Source organism: Octopus bimaculoides, chromosome 9, assembly GCF_001194135.2.
Source record: "Octopus bimaculoides isolate UCB-OBI-ISO-001 chromosome 9, ASM119413v2, whole genome shotgun sequence".
NCBI lineage: Eukaryota > Metazoa > Mollusca > Cephalopoda > Octopoda > Octopodidae > Octopus > Octopus bimaculoides.
The window spans coordinates 35,180,659-35,183,298 of NC_068989.1; the positions used below are offsets into that span (position 1 = coordinate 35,180,659).

The window sequence follows — 2,640 nt, forward strand, 5'->3', positions numbered from 1 at the left end:
ACACACACACACACACACACACACACACACACACACACACACACACACACACACACACACACAAAGTAGACTGAAAAGTTCATAAGCTGACTATGAATGAGTGATGCATGCACTAATTTCAACACTTCCTAATAAGTGTATTGATTCTTTCCTGGTAAATTGACATCTGACTGTTCAAAGAAGACTTCAAAAGTAACTAGTAGCGACTTCTCTTGAAAATTGACAAAGTTGGCATTGTGGTCTTATGAAGTGCCTGCAGAAAAAAGATTTAGTCCCCAAGGATAATTATTGCTGATATACTTAGAGGATGATGCTCCAGCTTTGTCAACAGTGCAAAAATGGGCAGCTGAATTTAGGAGAGGAACAGAGACTCTTGAAGATGACCCAAGATCTGGATGTCCTGCGACTTCCACCACCAATGAAAACATTGATTGTGTTCACCACATGATGATGGATGACAGGCAATTGACAAATCAATGCTATTAGCATTGAGAGTTGAGAATATTCTATACATGATGACTTTTTTGATCAATAGGAGGAAAATGTCTTCACCAATGGGATCCATGACGAAAGTTTCTGCTTGGTGAGTACCAAGTCTTCTGACACCGGATCAGAAGCACATCAGACTGATCATATAATGGGAAAATCTAACATTGTTTTAGGCAGATCCAGCAGATTTCCTTGAATGTCTCCTAATCCAGGATGAGTGTTGGGTTCATCACATTGAGCCAGAAACAAAGAGATAATCCATGCAGTGGAAATACCTCTCTTCACCTGCTCCAAAGAAGGCCAATGTCATTTCATCTGCAGGGAAGGTGATGGACTCAGTCTTTTGGGATACAAAGGACATTGTGCTTATTGAATATCTTCAAAAGGGCCACGTCCTCAATAGAAAATACTGTACCAACTTGCTGAGACAGTTACGAAAGGCTGTCAAAACCAAATGAACAGGAAAATTGGCGAAAGGGATCTTGTTTCATCAGGACAATGCTCCAGCACACAAGTCCTTGGTTTCAATGGCTGCTGTGCATAACTGTGGCTTTGAACTCGTTGATCACTTTCCCTATTCTCCTGTAGACCACAAGGGGCTAGGTTGAAAAATAAACCTCATTTGGTCAGATTCCATGAGAGTATCTTGGTCAGCCCATGAACTTTTCAGCTGACTGCTGTGTGTGTGTGTGTGGACACACACACACAAATTTTGGCAAGCAAATAAGAAACCTACAGATATTACACTTGCATTGTAACTTTTTGATTTACAACTGTGAATACTTGAGTTGTTGGTAATATAACTAACTACCTGTCTACCTGTCTTGAGGAGCTGGATTCACACCAAATCAGAAAGTATTACGCTAATTAAGAAATTGCAACTATAACTTATTAGTGGATCTATGAAATACATTAGACATTTACAGAAGTTTAGCTTTACCTTTTTGATACTAACCCAGCCGAGACTGCCCTTGATTCTCTGCTGCTAAATTGGTACTGACTTGACTAATTAAATAATTAATTCTGTGTTAATTGTTCTTAGTTTGTTGGAACACTGACACTAAAGTATTGATCAGCTTGGTATATGTTTTCGTATTTTGAGGTCAGGTGGCCAAACTGTACCATGATGTGAGCATCGGCAATGCAGTGAATATCATTGTCACAAGACTGGTTCTTCTAACTGATGAACAGGTAGGTAACTGGGTTTTTTTGTTAGTTATTTAATTATTTTGGGCAGAATCATTTGTGCTTCAGACAAAATACTAAGTGGCATTTTTCTGGCTCTTTACACTTTTGAGTTCAAATCTTGCTGAGACCAACTTTACCTTTTATCTTTTCAAGGTCAAATGAAATAAAGTACCAGTCAACTACTGGAGTTAATGAATTTTACTTGTCTCCTCCCCTCAAAATAACTGGTCTTGAGCCAAAATTAGGGAGAATTATTTAATTATTTTAATTGAGAGAAAGCTTTTTGAAATTTGTCATCTGGTTTTGGTACAATAGGTATATTTTACTAAAATTACACACACACTCTTACATATACCATAAGTAAATACTGAAGATAGGCAATATGCTTTAATAAAGTTAATTGTAAAGAAAAGGCCTCATCACAATGAGAAAATATGTATAAGGATATACTTGCATGTGTGTGTGTGTATAAATACTTGTTTATGTATAAGCACAGGCATGGTTATGCGCTAAGAAGCTGGGGTTCAGTTCCACTGCATGGCACCTTGTGTAAGTGCCCTCTACTATAGCCCCAGGTTGACCAAAACCCTGTGAGTGGATTTGGTACATGGAAACTGAAAGAAGCCTGTTGTGTGTGTATATATATATATATATTATTTTGTTTAAAAGAGTTCCAACACTGTCTGTTTTTTATGTTTTATTTATATTCCTGCAGAACCAATGTGGGGTATAGAATATGGAATATACAATATATAATATAATATACAATACATAATATAAAATAAAATAAAATAAAAATGGATGGCACCATGAAATAAAGTATTGAATGTAGATGAAATATTGAGTGTTCAATATAAAGGATCAAGTATATAAATATAAATATATAAAGGCGACTCGAGTTTCAGGGCTATTTCCCTTCGTCATGGCCGGTATGACAGACTTTAACAGACAGTCTGTTAAAGT

General features: G+C 36.8%; 1 protein-coding gene across 1 annotated transcript in view; it reads left to right on the forward strand.

Moving 5' to 3' along the window:
* Nucleotides 1-1,485: 1,485 nt before the first annotated feature.
* LOC106874289 (A disintegrin and metalloproteinase with thrombospondin motifs 6) overlaps nucleotides 1,486-2,640 on the forward strand; it is a 54,253-nt gene continuing 53,098 nt past the window's right edge. Inside the window, exon 1 of the mRNA XM_014921964.2 lies at nucleotides 1,486-1,680. The gene's annotated coding sequence lies outside the window, so the exon portion shown is untranslated. The remainder of the gene's footprint in view (nucleotides 1,681-2,640) is intronic.